Source organism: Argiope bruennichi, chromosome 2, assembly GCF_947563725.1.
Source record: "Argiope bruennichi chromosome 2, qqArgBrue1.1, whole genome shotgun sequence".
Taxonomy (NCBI): domain Eukaryota; kingdom Metazoa; phylum Arthropoda; class Arachnida; order Araneae; family Araneidae; genus Argiope; species Argiope bruennichi.
Genome location: NC_079152.1, coordinates 110,722,726 through 110,735,095, shown reverse-complemented (window position 1 = coordinate 110,735,095; position 12,370 = coordinate 110,722,726).

Here is a 12,370-nt window from a genome sequence, read left to right as displayed (position 1 = left end):
TCTTTTTCATGTTTTAGCCGAGGCGGCAAATGATAATTAATGGACTGTCTTTCAGATTTTCTTGGTATTGTTATATCTGCACGTTTCAATCGGTTTTTGAGATAATTTTTTTTTGTTCAAAATTTAAGAATATGTTTTTCACAGCAATCCAATCCAAATAAAGAGTTTATATTCCGTTGATGTTTCTGCGAATTAATCCATTTTTTTTTTCACTCCAACACATGTTTAAATGACAAGAAACATAACTAGTTGAAATCAATAAACTCTGGTCAAAGATATTCATAATCTTAACATAAAATGTGTGTATTATTTCCTGGATGAATTAATACTGCTACTTGGTTATAGGGGAAAATGTTACTCTGATAGTACAAAATACGCAACACTTATGTTACGATGTCTTCAAAATATTGATTGGTATTCAGAATATCGAACAACATCGTAAAAATATCGCACCTACATATAAACAATAATCGCTTAGAGAATATTTTAAATCGTTGTCTAAAATATCATCATGAAATAATATTTTTATGTTCACAGACTATGGCGAGGGAAGTGCGTTCTTTTCCCTCCTATCGCTTTTTCCTCCCAAAATCTATAAAATATGGAAGTCTAATGTAATATTTTGTTATTTGTATTGACGATGTTTACATAAATATTATTGTGCTATTAAAATAAAAACCTGAAATTTTATTTCTCCAATTAATATTTTTGGAAAATATTTACAGATATTTAGTCTGAAATAATTTGGATATCGAAAGAATAACTAATTGCTTTTGCGGAATTATCAAAACTGTTCCCTGCTGAAAGAAATTGTTGAATCTGTTTCTTGTGAACGTAATACTCATATTCGAAAAAAGAAAAGAAAAAAAAAACTTATGTTATTTTTGAATAGATGATTGAGTAGTTTACATTGCTGTTTAAAATTATCAATTTCCTGGATGAAGCACATATCAAACTACATAATTAATCCGATTAGTCGATAAGTGATAATGATGCTAAAGATTAATAAAGAATGAAGATTACTGATCTTAAGTACAAAACAAAGTGACTTTAGAAAAATTCAACGGATAATTTTTAAAAAATATATATCACAAGTAGTTTCCTTACACATATTTTTGTTGCCTTTAAACTGTAACATTTTCCTATTTATTTATGCATCGCTTAATGCATCAGAATAAAAAAAAAAAAAAAAAAAAAAAAAAAAAAAAAGAGGGGGGGGGAGGCACATTTTCGATTATTAAACTTCAGGTAGAAATGTAAATAACCAGACCACACAGATTCAACACAAATAACGAATACAATGAGGATGTTGATTCAGAAAATAAAAAAAGATTCTAGAGTATATAATAGTGATTATTGGCAGAACTGAATTAAGCATTTTAGATTCTGAGGTAAATCTCGAGGACCTTTCTCTTCTTCTCAACCTTTAAAACATTTTTTACAAATTTTATTTTGATCTTGACATTAGTAATTTTAAAAAGGTAATTTTGACAAACTGAAATAGTAAAACATTTAATTGTGGATCACTTTCAAAAAAATAGGTTTCAATATATCGTGTATAAAAAGTGCACAGTCAAATTTTTAAAACAATTTTATACAAAATATTACAAAGAATTTGACAAATATTTTTTTAACGCAATCTAAATAATATTTAATTATAGGATTGGACGTTTTTAAATTATAAAGTTTAATACATTTTTGAATTATAAAATAATAAAAAGCTTACAAAAGACAATCAATTGAAAATGATTCTAGAATAGCGTTCCATTTTATTTTAATTTTCGTAAATTTGATTGCATGATCTTAAGAATTAAACGATAACACGAAATTAAATGAAATTCGAAACACCACAAAAGAACTCTAGAGGGTTTAGAACACCCTAAAATTGTTGGACTCCTAGGCACGTGGCTTCCAATCGGGCACCGCATGGGGAAGCGCTGTGATGAGAAATGTCCAACAATTTTAATATCAGAAGAAAAAAAATGCCATCGATATTTTCTTTAGGTTTTTTAAAATTATTCAGTTACTTCCTATTTCTTAAAAATTATTCAAAGGATTCGATTTACAATAATACCTAACTAAAAGGAATATTTTTCACTCAAATTCATTGTAATTCAATTATATCTGGTCCCATAAATTTCCTATTTAATCAATTTTAAGATATAAGTTATGTTTCGAATATATTTTACTAATTCAATGCAAATCTAAAAATTATATTCTTCCTTAAATTCTTTTAATTATTTAAATACATCAGTACATTTTATTTTCAGTGACTGCAGAAGAATCATTTTTAAATTTCTTAATTTACTCGTGAATCAAGAGATTTAAAAATGCTGTATATGAAACATGAATTTAAACAACCCTTATAGCATCGCAGTTGGTTAAATATCAAATTCATTTTCCGATCAGAGGAATTTAATTTAATATTGCTTTCTTTTAAAAACATATTTTTTTCGCACTCAAAAGATATAACATATACTGTAGAACGATTGATTATAGGAATATAAAATCAATTTTTAATCTTTACAGCAGTTCTTGTCTACTAGTATATGAAATAGAAATCTATAGAAATTTGCACTATTTTTTACCATTCAGTAAATTAATTAAAATAAGGAAATTAATTAGCATATTATTTACTTATTTAAGAGACTAATGTTCCGTATTCATTCATAATTTTTTTTTATATATAGAAATTGGATATTTTCATAATATTCTTGAAATTATTCTCTAGGAGTATTAGAAGACGGATTATTATTTTAAAGCTTCCCTCAGAGTTATAAAATGCTCAAATTGTGTAATAAAGAGAATGTACATCACGCTTTAATTTTTTTGAGAGGTACTGTTTTCAAATAGATCTACAATTTCAAAATTTGATACAGATATGTAAGTCTGACGATTAAAGTTCTACAAAATTTCATCCATCTAGGTTTATTTTTTTATTTATTATATTCATATTTTTATTATTTAGGTAGTACGATAGACAGACTTTTTTTAGATGATTTCATCTAAAATTTCATTCGAATTTATAATTTTGATGCAAAAAACGCATAACAAATTTCATTCTTCTAACTGTTTTTATTTTTGAGTCAGCTTGCTCGCAGGAAGACGGACATAATTTCAAACATACTTTTTTCTTTCGACTCAGAGTGGCTTGAAATATGTAGATTCGTTGAAATCTAGTAGTGAACTTATCTTTAGATTACAGTTGTTTTTTTTTTTTTTTTTTTTTTTTTTTGCCATGTATAATTCGCCTACGGACAAATAAAAACTGTTTCTTCCATCAATAAAAATAGTAACCTCATGCAATTCTATAACCAGATAAGTAGAATTTAATCCCTCTTTTAATTTCTACTTCCATAATATCTTCGAAATTTAAAATTATGACATTGTAATATTAACAGACGAAACTTAAAACATTTGAAATTTGCTTAGGGTATGAAATAATTAAAGCATTTTTTTAACTCTAAGTAAAAATTATACTTATTTAATTATTTTTATTATAAAATAACCTTATGAAACTTAATACATCTCATATCAGATTAACAATTGTTTCTGTCTGAAAGTAAAATTCCCTCCAATTAATAAATAGCGATAATGTCATCAGTAGGGATTGCAATATTGAACAAAAAGTTCAATACCGGAATTCGGTATTTTTTAGATCTTAATTCCAGGATACCGGTTTTAATACCGGTATTAGAAGTTTTAGAAAAAGAAAGAAAACACAAGTGTTTTTTTATTATTATTTGCCAGTTTTATTAGAAAATGTAAATATCACACAAATAATTTGTAACTTATAAATTATAACAGTATATAAAGAATCATAAAAAAAGTAAAAGAACATCTTACTCATTTAAATCACAAAAAAGTGTAAATATCATTATTCAGTCTGTGGTACTATGACAAATTTTTGAAATGTGTTCTTAAAAAACATAATGCATCAATTGTACGGTCATTAAGTCTGGAACGTAATTTTGTGCAAAAATTACCAGTTGTCGAAAACGCTCTTTCGATATCTAGGCTAGTTGGTGGTACTGTTAGCAATGCGCGATATACTTTTTCCAAGTATTTACCTTTAAATAACTCATTTTCAAATAAATCGATTTCTCGTCGGATGGTTTTGGATATAGCTGATTTCTGTATTGTATTTTGGTTTGTTGAAATTTTTTTATTTATCGCTAATTATAATTGCTGTTCAAGAGACAATTCCTTTTCACTATCGACATTAGTGTCATCATAATCTTCGATAACGGTACCGAATTCTTCTGAATGTGGATAGGTTTGTGGGTAAAAAAATTTAAGAAAATTTACTATAAACGTGATTAGATTTGAATTGGTTAGTCTCTCTTCATTTTCATTTTCATTATTATTATAATTATGTAAATACCGTAAGAGATTCTGTATTACTAATTATCTGTAATGTTTACGTCTCATAAAACCGCGAGTCTTCATTGTTAAATGGAAACATCTCCTCCTTTCATCTTTCCTCTCACCCCTATTTTGTCGAATTTTAACCAATCCTAACGCATGCTCAAAAGCGCGGAGGGTTTTACAATCCGTTGTTAAACAGTATTTTATCACTTCTCTTGATTGTACGATACAGCTTTGTATTCACAGTCTAATTAATTTCGCCCGTTAGGGAGACATAAAAATAAAAATGTATACTATTTTGCTATGTTGGCGATCCCTAAGCATATAGGGAGACAATTTTAAAAATTTCTAGTAAATATCGAAAAAACGGTATTTAAACTTGTGAATACCGGTATTACAAAATTGTATAAATGGCTCAAAATACCGGTATTTTTATCCCAGTATACCAGTATTGCAATCCCTAGTCATCAGCTTAAAATATCTTTACGCTATTCGCATTTTACCAGTCGGCATTTTTTTCTCAAATGGGTCAAAAAACATATTTTATTCGCCCTAAAAATTAAAATGTTTGTTAATTTCTTAAGTCAGGATCAATTGAAACTGGCTGAAATGACTTAATGATGAATTGACTTAAGACGTATTGAAAATGCTACAATATTTAAATTTAAAAAAATGTTTATCATTTGTAGATCATACTTATATTAAGGATAACTATAAACCATGTTGTTCCTTCAAAATTCCTGTAAAAAAAAATGAGATTTTTTTTGTTATTAAGCTGATTTACTTAATATATGATCCGCGGTAGGTTCGCTCTCTTTTGGGGCTGAGTTTTCCTCATGCAAAATTAAGTATACCTCAAATTTGATACACATAAAAAGGCCTACTGGAGTGAATTATTAAAAAATCTCGATTTCCATAATGGAACAATTTTGAGATAGTAATTAATTAATAGTATTAATTGACTCGGTTAATCCGTTTGTTTACCTCAATAAGCCTGTCCCTTTAAGCCATTTCCATCAATACCAATTTTGTAAAATGTGATAATAAATAACAAAGTTACAGAAGTGTTTCATTTTGTGTGTGTGTGTAGACGAGTGTACGTTATATGATTTTTAAATGTTCAAAATTTCAATTAAAAATAATCGAAAATGATAATATATTTCACAATATGAATGCATTTATTAGGTACCCGAGTTGTCTATTTTACCATGTCCATCCCCTGAAAATCTAAGACATTTAGTGTGCCTGTAATCTTATATGTTTTAAAATTTATGAATATTGGATCACAATAGTTATGACAAACATGGGCATTATAACTGTCATAAATATTGGCACATTTTGACATGTATGCACATTATGAATACATTTAAGAATACATATGAAACCATTTTTCTTGCTAAGGCCCTGCTTTCTCTGTCGAACGTTTTTCTTTACACCTTCTTCGCTTCTTTTGCTGATGCCTCTTCGAAAAAATACATTGATCAAATGCCAATTGGCAATTTTTTAATTTTTTTTTCTATTCAAATCAAGTGGATGTAAATTTGTTATGCATAAAAAATAGATATTAAATATCATGCGCAAAAAAGAATTGTGTAAAGAAGAAGATGAAATATTGCAGATTTTCTTAAAATTTACTGAGCTATGTTCGTCTATGTCAGTGCATGATATGAAATTTCATTCCATACCGAGTAAATTTTCACATCTCTGGCGACTATCTTTTAAACAAGCTGATATTTTAAGTTACAGTTCAACGCAATAAGAAATCCACAACTTTCATATGATAATATGTATGGTAATTTTATTTTTTCTGTTTTTCGGAAGTATAAAATTAAAGACGGTTTAAAAAGATTCCACAGTTTATATTCTTTATCTAACGAGATAGTTTTAAATTAAGAAGAATAGATGGCAGCACGACTTTTGCGATTTAGTAAAGAGAAATTGACCTATCCCCCTCTTTTTCCAAAAATGCGCCATTTAAAAGAGTAAGTCCTTCCATCAATGCGCATTTGAAATTTTCTTTTTAATTTTTTTTAAAAAAAATTAATAATAAAGCGATTTATAAAAATTTAATAAATATTTCATCTGACTTATAAACTTTTTTTTTGTTTACTTTCAACTAAAATGGAAAAAGTTAACACATTTCATTACAAATTAGCATTAGTGTGTTCAGACTTTCCGCATAAAATATCGGGCAAATTTTCCTTAACAAGAAACAGATTTTTTTTTTTTTTTTTTTGAAATTTCTGTTTTGTTTTACTGCATAAGAGGAGACTAGTGAAAATATATTTCTAGGTGAAACGTTTTGTAATACCAACCGCAAATTGTTAATCGAATTTCAGAAGACGAAATGAATTAAAAAATTGTAAAATATAGAGACCTTAAAAATTAAAATTAGCAATTAAATAAAATTTTAAAAAATGTAAGCAAAATAGAGTTTCTCTTTGGTTTTCAGCAATTCGTATTATCGAGATATTGTAAATATGTGTATAAGGATTCATTTCCTGTAACTGACATGTATACTTCATTACTCGTTGTTAAAAACTCGGTAGCTCGTTTCTACATGCGTGATAGGAGTGATTATTTACAAAAACAAGTATTGTTATTGAGCTCATCTGGATATTCACAGGTTACCTGGATATATATAAATACACTCTAATATATACACTTTATATATACTGGATATATATAAAATCACTCTAACATGGTCATTCTAACCTCACTCTAACATGGTCATTTTATCTAAGGAATTACTTTCTTTTAAAAAAATTCCCTTCCGTTAAAAAAAAAATTGTAAAAAATAACCCTAAAACCTATGTAAAATATGTTTCATAAAAAGCATGATAAGTTTTAGCTGAGTAGACTCCCGAATATCTGGCTCTGACTATTTAAACTACTATAAATATAATTCTCCTTAATAAAGTGAAGAATAATTTACTTTTGCAGTTACGTTTGCAGATGTGTGCACAGTCCTCATATGTGTGCAGTGTACGTTACAAACATTGTAAGAGAAAAAGTACTAATTTCCAAACTTTTTCACATTAGTAATGCAGTGTTATCAAAAAACCAAACAAACGCAGTTGAAATGGTTTTTGTAAGAATTAAATATGCATTTTATATTAAAGTTTCGTTTATTTTGAATTGTATGCATTCATACTGCATCCGTTTTTATGTCATTCACAATTATGTTACACGTTATAAATTTTTCCTTAATATAAGTAGAATATTTTTTTCTTGGTGTTCTGTTTTCTGCCATAAATTTTTAAAACATATAATACAATGCCACTATTTATTAAGCACTGACCTACACTAAAATGCAAAATTTTGGCTTTAAAAGGATATTTTAATGGTATAAATGACCTGGAAGATAAGTATTTATATAATTCCAGCCTGTTCTTCACCACATTAGGCGATATAATTAAAAATCAATTGTAAATGCACATGTCTGTAATAAATCTATTTTATCCATTCTGTTTGAAGTATAATTACTCTAATTTTTCAATGTTTCAGCTCGATTGTCTATTCCCGACGAGTTCGCGAACTTTCTTCGAAATTCTGAATGAACAATTACTTATTTATCGTATACCTAATTAAAGATATTCCTCATTTCGAAGTATATAAAAGGTTTATAAGTTAATTTGACACTTTTTCCCACGATTAGACGTTTCACTGGTCCTACATCAATTTCCCACTCCACATTCCAAAATGGTCTTGTAATGGAATCGTCTCAAATATTAATTTAATCTTTAAAATAATCTATTTTATATCTTTGGTAGCTTAAAAACTATGAAAACTTATACAATAAAATAATTTTTAGTTACTTTTTTAGAATTTTTAATACTTTTTGAAGTGAATTTTCTTTAAAATGTCTGGACCAACATTTTTATATATTTAATAATTTTCTTGTGAAAGGAGAACATAGGTGGTTTGCTAGGAATTTTATTCTTTTTCGTTATGTTGAAAGAAAAATGTCCCTTTTTAAGATGCGTTTTGAAAATTCTGTGTTTGAATCATGATGATACATTGAAGTAATCCAAATAGGAAGGCAGAAAGTAGGAAAAGCGGACCTGTGAAACTTTATGGAGCTTCTACAATTTTAGGATGGGATTTAATAAAGGAAGCACTTTTGATTTTAGCATGTAGGGAGTCAGTGTGAGAAAATAATAGTGATAAATATACAATAGTTTAAGTGAAGCCCGAGCTCGTGTCATTTGGGAATAAAATAGACAGTTTGGCATGTTTAAAAAAATTTTCTTCCTTTTTCCGATTTACTTCCAGTTTTTTTTTTGTTCCTATATTTTTACTTATATTTATTTTTTTCTTATTTATATTACTTGGAATTTTTGTATATTACTTTGTATACTCATGTAATATATGTATGTATGTAAAACTTTTTTTAATTTACGGAGAGGCAGGAGTGGCGTTTTTTAACAATTTTAATTTTTCATGATTTTAAGAAACTAGCCCACATTTTTTCTATTACAAAGATTTTTTTGTAAAACCTATGATAAGCGCAATACAGCTTGCCGACTAGGGTGGCAGAAGATACGAAGCATAGAGCAGTGAAACTATTGAACTTATAATTTCAGAAAGGAATTAGCTGACCCCGCTTTTATACTAGCTATCTGTAGAAATTGCCGTCTGCGGGATGTTAATTAGATATGTTTTTTTCATGTATCGTCCCCAGTTAAATAAATACAACTGAAAATAGTACGAATTATTTAAAATGATTGCGCTTACATGTAATATTATAATTCAGAAGAATAACAAAATTAAACAACATTAAAAAAAATTACTTAATGTGATGGCATATAAATCCGAAGGCCTTCCCGTTTATAAATTGTTGTTGAAGTTACGAAATTTTAGTGTATGCACAATGTAGATTTATAACATCATGAAATAGCTGCTGATATTAATTTAAATTGCTTGATAAATTTTACGAAAGTCACTAATTCATTGTATACGAATCATCTTCAACTTCTTTCATTTCTTTACTCCTCTTCCTCATTTTTTACCTTTCGTTGTGCATGCCTGATAATTTCGCTTTCATGAAAAGAGAATCTAGGGGGAAAAGAATTATAAAGTAAACCCATTAAAGCCTGCTTCTCCTCTTCAGTAATTTAGAATACTTTTTCTATTTTCTCGCTTACAAAGTACAGAGAAAATATTGTAATCATCAACAAATTCGAACTCGAGATTTTGACGAATCTTGACGTTCGAGATTTTCCTAAGTCAGAAAAACACATTTTTGGCATTAAGTCTGTCTGTCTGACTATGAACACGGTAACTCAAAAGCTTTTTGAGCTATATACATGAAATTTAGTTTATGGACTTTAGACCGATTTTGCAGGTTCCTATTAAATTTTGAACGAGATTTGTTAGAAACCTGTAAATTCAGTTTATCAGGATGTTGGGATACTAGTGAAATTGTTGACTACAAAACATGAATCGCGTGAAAATTGGTTCACAGCTTTTAACAACTAAAATGTAGATTCCAATCAAATTTTGAACCAAATCTATCGAAGATTGACTGTCTGTTGGTTCTGCACTTTCTCGTGCAAATAAACGCGACATTTTATAAGCTCAATGAAATTCGGTATGTGATCTTGTGATTACAACTATAGTTTAATGTCAATTCCCCTCAATCGAGCAGAAAATAGCGACCAAGATATGTATGATAGATTTAGTAAAAATGTTAGATTTACGCTAAAGATCTATGTTTCTTAATTATCGTTCTTCAGCACCATGCAAGTTATTCACAATTTTATTCAGGGTTCACATTTTTATGCGGGGAGGGGGGCAAGAGACCTTTATTGGAGAGTATGGTAGAAAATTCCGGAATTCCGGGGAGATTACTCTCGCTTATGTCTATAAATTACCTCGTAGGGCTATATTTCGGATTTAATCCTTTCCCCCTTAAAAATTCCCAGTAAACTGGGCGCTGGTTGCGAAATAGTTTAAAGTATATAAACAAAATAAAATCAGTAAATAAAAATATATACTTAATAATTTGCTCGGCATAAACAATTATTTTTTTTGTGGATGTAATCTTTTTTTTTTTTTTTTTTTTCAAATTTAGAGTACTGAATCCTAAGAATGAAAATCCTACGAAAGTTTCATTCTTAGGATTTTATCAAAGTGTTAAGAATAACAGAAATTAAATAAGAAAAAGGCAAAACGTTAAGATTTCATTCTTGGATTTATATAAGAAAACTGTTACGTTTTGATGCTTCATTATAGCATAAATTTGTGGAATATTATCTTTTTTTTTCTTTTCTAATTTCCACATCGACCTGGTCTGCTAGAACATAACAAACGGAATAAGGACTTGTATTCGGTATATAAAGCTTCAGTAGCTTTTAAAGCATTTCAGTTTGACCAGTTTAAAATATTCCTGTACAATATAATAAAATCTATAGTAATTATGGATTTCAAAAAAATTATTTGAATTCAAAAAGAATTTATTCGAAACTAGCCGCCTTTGGCGACCAGCCGATTCTCCAATATTAATTACCACTAAAATTTTCAATTAAATATTTTATGTAACTTGTTCTCTTAATAGCTTTTTCTACAAACATTTTTGAGCTTCAGATTTTGTTAGTTATATAATTCAGTCATACTATTAAGTAGGCCTTAAACAGTTTTGTTCATTGTACTTCTTATCACTCTCTTTAATTATCTGTCATTGCCCATAAAATGTCAACTTTAAATTAGAGTGGAAATGTTAAACTGCAATTAATATAAAACATTTTTTACTGAAGCAAACCATGTCTTTTTTTTAAACATGAAAATTGAAAGCGGAGTCATTCTGCATTGAAGTTGTATGTGCACTACAGAATAATTTTTGTAATTTATATTATATTTTAAAAAATTACTCAATAAAAATTTCTCTGATTCATCGTAACACTCAATTTTTAGTTTTACTTTCAAAATATTTAAATGATGTAAATAGAATTATTTTATTTTATTTCAGTCAATAAATGTACTTATGAAAAAATTATGAAGTTTAAATTTTACTCAGTTCTTTTGTCTTATGGAATCATATTTTGCGAAATACTCTTGACACTTCAAATTTTTTTAAATAAATAAATAAACGTTTCTATTTTCTGAGATAAATTCTGACGATTTATGAAGTTTTCACTAAAATAGGTTAGAACAATCAACATTTTCATAATCATAGGCCAAGTACTGTCGAGAAACCTGGAAGAAGATTGACGTATCTTGTTTGAGACGGTCGATGAAGTGGTCTAAAATCGCCGATCTTTATAGAAGAGTGATATTCAAATTTCCTAAATTTGTCAGTTTATTGACTGATTTAGTTGATTGGAGTTCAACAATTTTTATTTAAAATATTGGTGTCTCAAAAATATTTTGTTAAATGTGATTCAAAGGACAGAGGACCTATGTAAAAATTTAAAATTCGTAATTCATCGGAGCATTTATTGATTCAAGTTACATAAAATAAAATTATTTAGTTCATTTAGACCATTTTATTAGCAGATATATGACCCAAATTAGATGTTGGGTGCTGATTAAAGTGATTTTCCTATGTATATTAAACTATGTTTGCCAAAATTTAAACTGTTTTTTGAATTAATAATATGGGTATTGTAAAAGATCATAGAAAACTTTTCCTCCATTTACTTTTTAGAAAATATCATAATTCAATTTTTTTTCACTTCGTACAGACACGTGCTGAAAATTGCCTTTTATTTATTTAATTTGCAAAACCAGTTGATTAATTATTTTTTGAATTTGAACTTATATTAATCTGATGGCAACACGTTGATAAAAGTTAATTTTTTCTCATTGACGTGCTCGTGCAGATTAAATTTTATTTTTATTTTGTGCGAAATATATTGTTGAAAAATATGGTAAAAATACTTCTTTAAAAATTTGTTAAAAATCTAAACTTAATTTATACGTTAAAGCATTGGTATCATTAAATTATACCATATCATCATATATTATATCATGTAACTATATGCATCTCAGAGTATTTTTT